At 40.1% G+C, this 12,685-nt stretch overlaps 1 protein-coding gene across 2 annotated transcripts in view; it reads left to right on the top strand.

Annotated features, from left to right (window-relative positions):
- Window positions 1-2,036: 2,036 nt before the first annotated feature.
- Window positions 2,037-12,685, top strand: part of LOC103037451 (transcriptional repressor p66-beta) — a 42,289-nt gene continuing 31,640 nt past the window's right edge. The window contains exon 1 of one of the 2 annotated variants that reach the window (XM_007237736.4): window positions 2,037-2,177. The gene's annotated coding sequence lies outside the window, so the exon portion shown is untranslated. Of the gene's footprint in view, window positions 2,178-2,901; window positions 2,972-12,685 lie in introns of those variants that run through there. The other variant, XM_022673591.2, reaches the window with a different exon arrangement.

Here is a 12,685-nt window from a genome sequence, read left to right as displayed (position 1 = left end):
TCACTTTCTTTTACAGAATTTTAGCACGTCTCAAAATGTTTATTTTTATTAGTGTAATACTCAACATTTTAATATTTATCCAAACCATTGACGTTACACAAAATCTGATTTGTTTAACCTGTAGTCAATGTGAATTTGACAATTATTTTTTTTATACACATTAATACTTTTACACATACTTTTACTGAAAGTTAAGAAGATTCATTTACTGAAATGTCACTATTTAGGACATACAGGGACAAAATACAAATGGTTATTACACATGATTTTTTTTAAATAAACCCTCACTAGTCAAATCACTCGTACAAGTACACATAATGTTACTTTCTGTCCTGTTTTTTTTTTTTTAAATTCCCAGTTTGGTTGATTCCTATGATCAAAATCTGAGGATAAGCTGGACTTTTTTTTATTTGTTTGAACTTGTTTAGCAGTGTGAACCTGTGAACTGATGGTGTACTCTAAATCTAATTAAGGGGGGGGGGGGGCAAAGAAGTGTAGTAATAAGAGCTGTCCTCAGATGACTAACTAATGATGCAATATTAATCTAATTTGTACATCTGTTTGCACATAGCACTTTATGTGGTCTTGTTTAGAGTTGTATTGCTCTATGTTGCACCATGGTCCTGGAGGAATAAAGCTTCAGTAAAGTGTGTACTTGTACACAGCTGAAAGACGAGTAAGACATCTTGTCCTGACTTTTTTTTATTCAGGAGAGTTAACGGAGTTATAAATTACAGCTTATTTATGCAGTTCTGGTCCTGCAGGATCAATAACACACAGTATAACATACAGGTTTTTGTTGTTTTTAGGGAAGGGGCTTGTTAAAAAAAACAACAGTAGTCTTGATATAAAAAATAGTAAAGATAATAATTTTCTAACCTGGTAAAGTTAAACACTGTTGGTAGGGTCCCACCAGTCCCTTCTATCCTTCTTACATCACTACACTGCAAAAAACATCTTAGTAAGTGAAATTAGCAAATCTTATTTATTTATTTTACTATTTTAAATGTAAGATTAATTTGCTTATTTTAGAAATAATTATCATAATCAGTCTCATCTATATTTTTTTTGTCTTACTTTATTTTAAGTTATTTGAACCATTCAGGTTTTTCTGATTCAAAATATCTTGTCTTACTTCACTCATTTTGACTTTAAGATTGCTTATTTTAAGAAATGTTAACATTGGTTGCTTAGCACAAAAATTGTGCTACATTTGTAAGGAAAGTGCATTTGTGGGATCAGAAGCAGAGCTGAGTATGTGGGATGCACCCATAAAAAAATTGTTGAATCCTCTCTGCCAAACAGCTTATTCTGCAATTGACTCGTTTGCTGTTTGATGATCTTCTTGGGGTGTCTCTGTTTGAAATTCCAACTTCACAGCCTTTATCTGACATTCCCTTCTTATATGGAACTTGGCTTTCAGTTTGAAGATGGTATCAGGGCTGACTCCAAATAATGCTGCAATTTTTATAGTTTTGCAGAACACCAGCTTGAAGCTGGGGATAAATGGGGATGATTCTCATTCTTGGGGCAGATACTTACTGACCACTGTAGCAGCGCCCAGGCTCACAGGTGCTGCCAGTCAGGTACCAAGCAGGCGGGAGTACCCGAAGCTCAAAACATGTAGCAATAATAGCACCAGCAGAATAAACTGTTTGGCAATGACAGAAAAGATTTGGCAAACAGCCATCTCTAATTCTTTAACTCTGCTGCTTTTCATCCCACAAATGCATGTTCCATTTAAAATGGTAAAAATAACAGTATAAGAAGAATTGTAACAACAAAAAAATATAGTTAAATCTACCAAACATACAAATTTCATTACTTTTTGTGCTTTATATTTATATTTTGTGTAGTTTTTGACAGTGTATTTTTTTCAGTGTACATCCACTCTGCTCTCCAGCCCCATTCACATCTTTCCTCCGCCGCCCTCCGCCTGCCTCCTCCCCTCCCTCCGCTCCGCTCCGAGACGACAACAAACAGGGACGTGAGCGCGTCACGGCCCGCGGCCAATCAGCGGCTGAGCGGGCGGGGCTTGGCGCTCGTCGGCGGCCAATGGGAGCATCCGCGCGGTTCGCCGGTGCCTGGGACTGCGAGTGGCCGGAGGTAACGGCAGCGTCTCAGCATCCCCACACACAACCCGAGCGAGAGGAACCTGCGGGCTGAAGGCGAGGAAGGTGAGACCGAGGATGCGGCCGCGGCCCGTGCCGTGCGGAGCGGACCGAGCGAGCCCGGAGCGGGGGAGTGAATTAACCTGGCTACAGAGTACGGAGAGAGGGTTCCCGAGAGGGACGACCGGAGAGGAGTGATAGGAGAGAGCTTAAGACTTACGCTAACGTCGTACAGCTGGTCGTAACGGGATATTTTGATATTTATCATCATACAGTGTGAGATGGATTCACAGCTTGTTTTTGGTTTGGTTACTACTCCTTTAAAAAAAACATCGTTCAGATGTTTTTAGAAGCTGTTACTGTTATTATTGTTTTGTTGACATGCTTGTGGAAGTAGCTAATCTAGTTAACATTTGCTAGGTTAAATGTATTGGTTACCCTGGTTTACCTAGGTTAGCTAGTTAACAGCTTAGTTATGCAAAACACCAATTTCCATGTTTGTAAAATTGTATATCTTCTAAAACAGCACCTCACAGCCCCACGGTGTTGTTTAGCAGCTCCTGAGCCGCTCAGACCGGGCTGTATTGTTTCTCCGTGTGTCTCTTGGGGTTAAACCCAGATTGGTTAAAGAAATGCCTGCTGCTCCCCGCTGCGCAAGTACAGTAGCTCCGCTGTAAACACGGCCGAGCGGCGCTGCCGGTGTGTGCGCCTCCGAATCAGGATTTCGCGCAAAAAACAGCAGCAGCATTTCCATTGTTTTATATCCGCTAACTTTGATTTTCGTTAAGTTGTGCACGGCGGACCTCTCGGCTCAGCGCTGAAAGGGATGAAATAGAGAGATCACACCATCAGCCATTTACGTAAGTGGAGACGTGTTCACCCTCAACTTGTTTCGAGAGCATGCAAATGGCTACCTTGTAATGTCCTATTTATCACAGGCGATGGTGATGGTGGGCTTGATCGTGGGAGAAGCAGGGCTGCCACCACAAAGTGGCCTGGCACGGATTTTAACACGGTTTTACAGCCACTGGCACCTCTTTGACACTCCACTTTCACTTCTGTGCCCTTTTGTTGTTGTTTTATAATAAAAAAAACCATATATAAATATATACAGTTCTGCTATCCTGTTGGAAGGTGTAGCTGTGATGGTCACCAAGATGTGAAGCTGAAATTCAGTGTTTCAGGGTTTAAAGCTTTGTAGGAAGGAGAAGGATTCAATGGACTGAACTAAAATTTTTACTTTTTTCATAGTCAGCAAAAGTCTTCTACTACTACTACTACTGCCATGCTCTTCCTAAACGTCTGTAGCTGGCAATGCTGTAATAAAGTACTACAGTAGATGGTTTCTATAGTGCTCTGTAATACTTTAATAACCAACAGAACACAGATTAGAATAGATTTATTAGTGATTCTCACATAGGATCTCACGTAGTATTCTATAGAATTCTGCAGTAGGCAAGGCAGCTTTATAAGACAGTTTACTTCACTCCACTTTCACTTTTGTGCCTTTTATGTTGTTTTATCAAAAATATATTAATATATACAACCCAGTTGTCCTGTCCTGTTGAGAGGTGTATGATGGTCACCAAGATGTGAAGCTAAAATGAAGTGTTTCAGAGTTTGAAGTTCTCTAAAGGAAGGAGGAGGATTCAGTGAACTGAAATTTTGACTTTTTTCATAGTCAGCAAGAGTCTTCAGCTAATACTACTGCCATGCTCTTCCTGCACTTCTGTAACTAGCTAGTAATGCTGTAATAAGTACTACAGTAGGTGCCTTCCATAGTGCTCTGTAATACTTTTGTAATCTATATTCTGTTGGTTATAATAGTTTTAACAGTGATTCTCATATAGCAACCCTGTTTGATATAACTTGACGTATAACTTGAAGTATTTAATGGAACTCTGCAGTAGGCAAGGCAAGTTTAAAAGACATAAAACAGAACAGTTTACTTTACTACACTTTCACTTTTGTGCCTTTTTTGTTGTTGTTTTATTTAAGAAAAATAGCCCAGTTGTCCTGTCCTACTGGATGGTGTATGATGGTCACCAAGACGTGAAGCTAAAATTCATTTTTCCCGCTAGAAGATGCATGTTTTTTAATCTAGCTAGATGTATGAGACTGGCATTCAGTGTTTCAGGGTTTAAAGCTCTCTGAAGAAAGGAGGATCATTCAGTGGACTGAATTCTACTACTACTACTGCCAGACTTTTCCTACATTCTTAGTAGCTAGTAAGGCTGTGATAAAGTATTACAGTTGTTAGTAATCTGTATTTCATTGGTAATAATAGTAATAATAATAAGTGAGTCTCACATAGTAAGCCTATTTTATTGTAATTGTCCGTAGTTTATAAAACATAGCCAAGCTATCTTGTCCTGCTGGAAGATGCATGTTGATCATCTAGATGTATCTAAAAACTGAAGTTTGTGTTTCAGGGACTGATTTGTAACTATTTACTACTTACATGCTCTTCTTTAGCTCTTTCTCCATAGTAATGATGGAGGAAGTGTGTAAAGTGTAGTAATGAAAGTACTACAGTAGGTGATTTATATAGTGCTCTGTAATACATTTGTAATATGTTTTCTGTTGTTTATAATTGTCTTATACCTTATTCTCGCAACTGATCATAAAAATAACCCAGGTGTCCTGTCCTGCTGAAAGGTGCTTGTTGCCATTTAGACGTGAAGCTGAAATTCAGGGAATGCATTCAGTCAGCAAGATCATCCAGCTAGCTGAGTCTTACTTCTGCCATGCTGTTTCTATACCTCTGTTTTAATGCTGTGAGAAAGTAAGGAAAATATAGCAAGTGAATCAGTAGTGCTCTGTAATATTACTGTTATATTTATTATGCTTTTATAATAGTCTTATCAGTGATTCTCACATAGTTAATCTTTGTTACAGTAATTGTTGGTAGTATTCAGTTTCCTTTCCTGCTGCTTGGTCATCTAGATCTGAAGCTAAAATTCAGGGTTTCAGTGTTTCAGGGACTGGATTTTGACTTTTATTTCCCCATAGTCAGCAAATCCATCTATCAGAGTCTCACAATACTACTGGCACAGTCTTGCGACACTTCTCACAGTCCTATTGCTGGTGGGTAAATCTTAGCAGGCACTAAACACATAGTGCTTAATTTAGTTCTTAATTTAGTTAACAGAGTAAAATTAAGATATTGAGCTCATTCAGGGGCTCATTCAGGCACATTTAAGAATAGAGATAAATCTAGACTTTAGTAGTAATGCTATGAGAAAGTACTGTAGATGATTTCTGTAATAATGTTTTTATATATGTCTTGTATATATGTATCACACACAATATCCTGTTCCATATTAATTGTCCATAGTGTTCAATAGAAAAACTCTGACCAAATGTGCTGTAAGACCCTGACAGACAATTCCACAGAAAATCTTGCTACTACTATAAATCTTTTAGATAAATGTTAACTTGGTTTGCTGCGGGATCCAAGGTTTAAACTGTAACTGCTTTATTTTTAGTTCACTTTGCTAAAAAAGTTTCTCTTCAGGTGTCATATTATAGAAATAGTCTAAACTGAACTGGTTTTGCAGTGTAATATTGGTGTGAGCACTCATAATGAAGTAAATCCTTAAATAGGATATTATGTAATATTCTACATAAGACCTAATAATAATAAATAATAATGTTTTTTGTAGGAGTACATAAATGGCTTAAAGCCATCATTTGACACAGGCTCATTTTGCAAACCGAGTTTAGAACAAGTGAAAAGTGCAGTTTTATTTCAGACTGGCTGCTTCTTGCTGTACTTAGGATTGATCCAAACTGGGATCTTCTCTAGTTTTCTTTTTTTTAAAACAGATTTGCAGTGTAACCTTTTCCATTTTGATTATAACCCATAATAATAGGATCGTTAGAATATGTTTGCATGTATGAATGTTAGACCCTATTTACACCTAGTCACTTTATTCTTGAGTATTAAGACTAATGTTTAAGTTCATGTGTCGTCTGGATAAGTCTCAAAACTGTATTATAAGGGTTCTCACAAGCCCTAGATGCAGCTCTGTCAGATATCAATCATATATGTGGAAGCATTGGTATGGCTGCCTTTTAAGACTGTCATGACTGATAGTATGGTTGTACATGCTTATGCATCATTTTTTTTTATCTTTTTGTTTATGTATATGTTGTATGTCTCTCCTAGAGCCTGTAATAAAGTTTAATAATATATATGGTTTAGACCAGGCCACATAAAAATGCAAGTGTAAACGCAATAAGTGCAATAAGTGTAAGTGTAATAACTTCTTCATAACAACTTCAGAAAGTGATCTAAGATGTATTCTGTAGTGTTCACATGGTGTAAATCTTTGCACAAACAGTTGGACTGTGTATGATATATAGGTATTTATTTATATTTTATTGATATCATGGCAGTACCATGATCCAGTATTTGTAGAAGTTTAAGCATTTTGTTGTGATGAAATGTCTGTGAGAGTAACTGGTGGATGGTGGATCTGTTTCTCTAGGTGAATTTGGTGACTGAGTGGAGCGTGCAGGATAATCTTATTATAATAATGCTTGCCCTGTTATACAATACATAATAGTTTAACCCTGTAGACACCTTGGCTAGTTAAGACCTCTGCTGAAGAAGTCTTTTTCTAAAAGTGTTTTGCTTTTCTGCTCGAGGTTCTTCGTTAAATTCCATTAAAAACAAACCAGGTCTAACGAACAGTTTATAGGGAGAGACTATATTTGCAGCGTCTTGGACTTTGAATACGATGATCTTTCAGACGAGTTTGTTGCATGATCTAGCCTAAGATGCTTTTATACTTAGTTGTGTATGTGAAGTGCTTTGAGTTTTTTGAAGGTTGCCTTCAAGTCATAGATTTTTAGCGTTGTGTTGATGATGTTTTTTTTCTGTGTGTTTGTTTTAAATGAATTATAAATCAAAACCACCTATCCACCATATCAGACTGTAGTTGTTTTTAGTTTATTTTTCTGGAGACGTAAGCTGCTGTCTAAGCTGTGAGCTGCCCTGAGGGCTGAAGTTTAGCTCTGAGGTTTCTCTTAAAGTGCCAGTTTCGTTTTTCCCTCCCTTGCTTTACACTGAATGTGAGTGTGTGCTTTTGTAGTAGTGTGTATACGTGTTGTCCTGACCAGTAATGGCTATGTTGAGGGATAATTCCGTGTCCTGAGGTTAGGAACCAGCCTGAACCGGACCAAGCATTTTTTGACCGTGCTTGGCACTACGGGTATGAACAGACAAAGACTGGTGAATGGCGGGTCTTAAAGGAACAGGAACGTGAGCAGAGCAGTGACAGAAGTGATTACTCTCTCTCTCTCTCTCTCTCTCTCTCTCTCTCTCTCTCGTTCTTTCTTTTCTTCTCTCTTTCCTCTCTATTTTAACTGAGGTTTAAAGCCGGAGTCTCTCATGTCATTGGAATGTGCCACATTTGATCATTGCTCATACAGGACACATACAGCTGTTCCACCTCCAACGTGCATGCGCACACACACACACACACACACACACACACACACACACACACACTGCACAGTCCTCAAGTGTAAACTTACAGTTGATCATATGACCCTCTTCACCCCCGCCCCTCCAGTGTCTGGGATCAGTCCTAATCCCTCTCGCTCTCTCACACGCTTAATCGAAAACAGGAGGCCCATTTTGGAGCCCAGGCCCACAGTGGCCTGCCTAATGCGCTGCTACACTCCGCAATGACAAGGCTTCTCAAGGCGCTTGCATACAAACAGTGCAGGAGCCCCCCTGTTTTGTTTGCAAACAAATGTTAGAAACATATAAAATCCTGTTGTATTTTTGTTACCCAGGTTGGTGTGGAAACTGATTTTATGACCAATGGTTGATATTGGACCAATGGTTATGGTTAATACCAGAACTGGTACAAAGTCGCTTAATGAAAATCCGAGTTGAGTGTCAGATCATTGACGTGTCCAAGTTGATGGATGACTGTTTAGGTTTAGAAGTGTTGAAGTGTTAAATTCTCTAATCTATGATTCTCTTTTCCGAGTTGAGTCTTGAGTCTCTCGGGTGCCAGTGTGAATGAAGTTTCACATTGATAGACTTCATATTCAATTTAAGCCACTAGTGTCTGAGATGCTAGTCTAAGTCACCCTCTAATCTTTGGGCTGGGAGTTTGAGTCAAGCCTCTTGTGTCTGGGCTGCTTGTCTGTTCTGAGCCTGTATTCTCCTTTGCTGTGAGTCTGAGTCCAGTCTCTAGTCTGTGGGCTGCTCTAGTCTCTGGGCTGCCATTAAATCGAGACTCCAGTCTCTTGGCTGGGAGTTCAGATAGAGGCCTTTAGACTCTGGGCTGCGTCTGAGTCCAGCCTCTATCTCTGGGCTGGATCTGAGCCCAGCCTCTATCTCTGGACTGGGAGTCCCAATCCAACCTCTGTCTATGGGCTGGGTCTGAGTCCAGCCTCCATGTCTGGGCTGCAAGTTCAAGTCCAACATGTAGTCTTTGGGCTGCAAGTTCAAGTCCAACATGTGGTCTCTGGGCTGCAAGTTCAGGTCCAACATGTAGTCTTTGGGCTGCAAGTTCAAGTCCAACATGTAGTCTCTGGGCTGCAAGTTCAGGTCCAACATGTAGTCGTTGGGCTGCAAGTTCAGGTCCAACATGTAGTCATTGGGCTGCAAGTTCAGGTCCAACATGTAGTCTTTGGGCTGCAAGTTTAAGTCCAACATGTAGTCTTTGGGCTGCAAGTTCTAGTCCAACATGTAGTCTTTGGGCTGCAAGTTCAGGTCCAACATGTAGTCTTTGGGCTGCAAGTTCAGGTCCAACATGTAGTCTTTGTGCTGCAAGTTCAAATCCAACATGTAGTCTCAGAGCTGCTAGGCTGTGGGCTGTGAGTCTGAGTCTATCCTCCAGACTAAGGGCTGTGAGTCTTGAGTCTATCCTTTAGACTCTGGGCTGTGAGTCTTGAGTCTGTCCTTTAGACTCTGGGCTGTGAATCTGAGTCCATCCTCTGGTCCATAGGTCGGCAATAGGCGGCCCACGGGCCAGACGTGGCCCTCAAGCATGAAACATTTGGCCCGTGAGGTTGTTTAAACTAGAATGAACGATAATGAAAAAAACAAACAAAAAAAAGTCTGTCTCTCTGTCTCCCTGGTGAGCTCGGCATGACTTTTTCACCCGTTCTCAGGCTCCCTTTCTCATTATAAGGTGTTTTTTCCCGACTAACTCACTTCACTATCCAGGGCAGTGGTAGTGTATTGGACCGCGATCTTAATGACTCGGGTTCGATCCCCGCGTGAGAAATGCTGTATTGATTTATTTATTTTTTCCTTTCTTCCTGGGTTTACCTGCTTAATTTTCCAAAAACAGATTTTGTTTGTGGCCCGCCACGTAATGGCTTGGAAAATATCTGGCCCGTGGCCAAAACTAATTGCTGACCCCTGCTCTAGACTCTGGGTTAGGATTCTGAGTCTATCCTTTAGACTCTGGACTGTGAGTCTGAGTCCATCCTCTAGACTCTGATTCTCTGAACTTGGTCTCAGAATCAAGCATTTGGGGGCTGGAGTCCAGCACAGTTTGCTGATTTCCTTGCTCTAACAAGCTCACTAAACCTGGCAATTAATAGGCGAGTTGAAGAAAAGTAAAAACAAAGTAATCCAACCCCTCAGGAGCAAAATTGCCCACCCCTGCTTTCTTTAATGTTCTATAATGACTCACTTTTTAAAGCTGTGTTGGACATGATGCTGCTGTGAGAGAATGCTGAAACAGTAATGATGGACAAAAGTCACTTTTCCAGTTGCTGAAATTACAGGTTTAATTTTTTTTTGCTCCACTAAGATGGATCACTCTAATTTAATTTTTAATTATATTGGTTTTATTGATGTTTTCATTCAGTTTGAACCTCAACAGTCTACAGTTAATGGTGGAGTTTTGTGGTTTATTTCAGATGATTATTCTGTTTTCAACTTCACCCTTTTAACAGATGGTTTGACATTTGTGTCTGAGATTTGCTGGTATTTTGTAAAACTCTAGTCTTTCTTACACCCATTGCAATATTGCCAATGCCACGTCCATCAACACAACCCCTTAGCATGTCTAATACAACCTCATAATTCACAGTTGGCAAAATGATTTCAAGAAATACATTTCCTTTTTTATTAAGTGTACTCTTGCTGATTGTGGCAAAAAGGTCAGTTTTGGATGTGTTCTAAATCACCTCCCGCTTGTTATTTGCAGTTATATGGGAATTAGATTTAGTTTTGCTTAGTCTTATCAGCATGTGAGCAGTTCTTTTTGAATGTTCATGGTCTTCAGGTCTCATCTTGAGTTCCAGAGTTATCATAAATCCCAAGCTGAAAACACTGAGCTATCAATTACTTTACTTTTCAGATCTTTAGACAGTTGTACAGGGGAACAAATGCTTGTATTAGTGGATTTTAGTGGAAGCCTGGAAATTTGATTCAGATGACTGACCCTAATTACTCTTGCCTAATTACTGAGTCTGGTTTTATTTGCTCATTTTAGATCAAGACATTGTCATGAAAAATCTGAGCTGTTTAAAAAAATCTGTTCTATTCCCAAAACCTTCACACAATCTGACTGTTAACTTTTATTTTATGTTATATTTTTATGTTATGGAAGACTGATTAACTGTGAAACTTGAGAAAATGCTTGTATTTTTATATATTGCAATATACTTTTTTCCAGTATTTTCCAGCCCTAGAAGTGATTTGGTGGAGGTTTAGCCTGCATTATTTTTGACCAAGATATTATGTCTGTTGAGGTTTTGTTGTAGGGGTGGAGTGTTGATAGCATGTCCATAGAAATATTTTTAATCTGGGGTCGGTCTGGCAATGTGACTGGCTATGGCATAGCATGTCTTAAAGGCAAACTAATGAGATGGTGGAAGTATGTGAATGACCATTGTCTCGTTGGAAAAGCCCATCTTACACCAACATGACGACACCAGGCCTTCTAAACGTGAAATCTGTTGAATTTCCTTGTATCACAAGGATCCTTTTATGCACCGAATACATGTCACAGTTCGAAACTAAAAAAAAATTTTCTTGTAAATTCGCTGTTCTCTCTCGCCGCATCTCCCGTTTGCTCAGCTAAAAACCTCCACGTAATGCGGAGCATGTTGTGTCTAAATAAAAGTCTCAAAAATACAGTGCTCTAAGTTTTTCAATTAAATAAACAATTACTTGAGGCAAAGAAAAAATATATATATATTATAAATATATATATTACTCGAGTAATCGCTATACCCCCTAATAGTGAGTTCTAGATGTGACTTGGAAGGTTGTCCTGCATAGCATCGGACCGAGATGTTTAATGCCTGTTGAGTCATGTGAATGCTTTGATTCATCCAAACGCCCACAGAAGGTCAGCTGGAATGTCTGAGGTTGGTCAGAATGCTCATTGTATACAATAAAACATTTAGCAATTACCGTAGTAGTGAGGGCTTCTTTACAGGTTTCAGTGTTCTAGAGGTCCAAATCAATAATCAATAAACAACATATAAACAATGTTTAATGTAGCTCTAATGGGGATTCTTCTGTTTAGGTGTCATGCTTACGAAGGCAGAGGTCTTGGCCTTTGCTCATGCTCAGCTTCCAAGGCTTTCTGCAGCTCACTGCGTCTCTGAGCCTCGGACAGAGAGCTCCTCTTTTGTTTCAGGGAATTCTCTGTGCTCGGGTTTAACCCTTTCATTGCCTGCGCTTCATCCCCTACCTCCCTCCCCTCCTCATCCTCCACTTCCTCCCCTCTCTGTCTCTATCTCTGCCTTTTTCCCTCACTCTCGTGCTCTTTTTCTGTCCAAGGCCAGTCCTCGCGTCCCTCCGTGTTTGCCTTGGGCTACCGCAGAAATTAAATTGATTAGTGGCACTGTCTAAAAATAGATGTACCGGTTGCCATGGCAACCTCTGGGCCGGAGTTGTTGCCTTGTTTGATGAAGACCTGTGCTTAAGTGTTGTAGTACAGAGAGAGAGAAAGAGAGAGAGAGAGACGCGCAAAGCTGCGTGACGAGCTGATGTCTCTCCTCTTGCTCGCGCTAGCAGTCCAGCTTCAGCCCACTGCACTCGCCCGTTCCCTCCTTCTCCTTTCTCTTCTTTTCTCTAAATTGGTCGACCCCTCCATGTCCTCTTCTTCATGCAAAAATCTGTTTAGTGTCTTTCTCTGTGGTTCGCCCCCAGGTGAGATCCTCTCTGGGGAAGTCTGCTCAGATGTAGGCAGCAGTAGAGAGGAGGTGTGTGTGTGTGTGTGTGTGTGAGCTTTGGAGAGATTCACTCCTCCACTCAGTGGAAGACAGGCTTTGGACTCCTCTCCACACAAATTAGCAGCCTACCTTTTCTCTTGGCTGTCAATCGCTGCCATTGGGGGAAAAAAAATAAATCTAAAATAAAATAAAGTAATGGTGAAAATATAGACAAATAATGGTGTCCTGCGATAATCCATCCCATGCAGAGTCAAATATTCCTGCAGATTTTGCAGGTAAGGCGAAGTGTGGATGGCACATCAAATAGCACCCAACACATTTCCAGGGATAGGTTTGGCAATCAGGAATCAGGAATAGATGTGGTGATGCAGGTGGTTGTGGCAAACATAGCATATGTGTCTTTA

The sequence above is a fragment of the Astyanax mexicanus genome, chromosome 6 (assembly GCF_023375975.1).
Source record: "Astyanax mexicanus isolate ESR-SI-001 chromosome 6, AstMex3_surface, whole genome shotgun sequence".
In the NCBI taxonomy this organism is placed as follows: Eukaryota; Metazoa; Chordata; class Actinopteri; order Characiformes; family Acestrorhamphidae; genus Astyanax; species Astyanax mexicanus.
The sequence above is the reverse complement of the archived record's forward strand: the minus strand, read 5'-3'. Positions and strand labels throughout refer to the sequence as shown.